Source organism: Sorex fumeus, unplaced genomic scaffold (genome assembly GCF_029834395.1).
Source record: "Sorex fumeus unplaced genomic scaffold, SorFum_2.1 ptg000043l, whole genome shotgun sequence".
NCBI lineage: Eukaryota > Metazoa > Chordata > Mammalia > Eulipotyphla > Soricidae > Sorex > Sorex fumeus.
Window position 1 is genome coordinate 50,890,001 of NW_026606100.1, and position 708 is coordinate 50,890,708.

The window sequence follows — 708 nt, forward strand, 5'->3', positions numbered from 1 at the left end:
CAAGTGGAAGGATTCGCTTGAGTAAGCCAAGTATTTTCCAGTATTTTCCGTTCAGCCATGCTCTGCCTTCCACCAGCCGAACTCTCTTGGAACTGAATCCTCGTTCCTCCCGCTTCATGGTGGAACTTTATCACGACTTCAGAGTTTAGCAACGGGGCCAGGGGTGACACTCTAGGCCCGGAACGAAGACTTTGCCAGCTAGAGGTCTGGGCTCGACCCCAGCACCCTAGGGAGTGACCCTGGAGACCGCTGGGTGCGGCCAGAGACCAACAGGAACTGAGGTTTGTGTGGAGGGCGCTGTGGAGTGTGGAGGGCGAGACCCAGGCTGAACCTGGCCCTGTTTCAGGCGTGTCAGTCACGTGTAGGGGTGAGGCTCCCTGGGGAAGCCACGTTCCTGCTTCCATCGCTCGTGCCACAAAATGCATCAAAGAAGTAAATAAAAATAACTTGACAGTTCAAGAAGCAAATCCGTGTCTGTTGTCCTACATTACAAAGCAGGAATTACTCTTTGATTCTCCGAGTTTCTATTTTCTCAGCAGTCAGCCTGGGTTCGAGACGGGGAAGCAGGTTCAAGGCTCACACCCTTGCTTCCAGCCATCGCTCGTGTGGAAGAGAAAATATTCTTTTAGTGGTTGAATGCAGCAATCGGGCTTGCTAAGAAAGCGTGTTTTTTTTGTTTGTTTGTTTTTTGTTTTTAATGATTTTTGC

The 708-nt window shown here is 50.4% G+C and overlaps 1 protein-coding gene across 1 annotated transcript in view; it reads left to right on the forward strand.

Moving 5' to 3' along the window:
• ACADSB (acyl-CoA dehydrogenase short/branched chain) overlaps positions 1–485 on the forward strand; it is a 40,277-nt gene extending 39,792 nt beyond the window's left edge. The window contains exon 11 of the mRNA XM_056120615.1: positions 1–485. This exon is cut by the window's left edge and continues 828 nt beyond it. The gene's annotated coding sequence lies outside the window, so the exon portion shown is untranslated.
• The last annotated feature ends 223 nt before the right edge of the window (positions 486–708 follow it).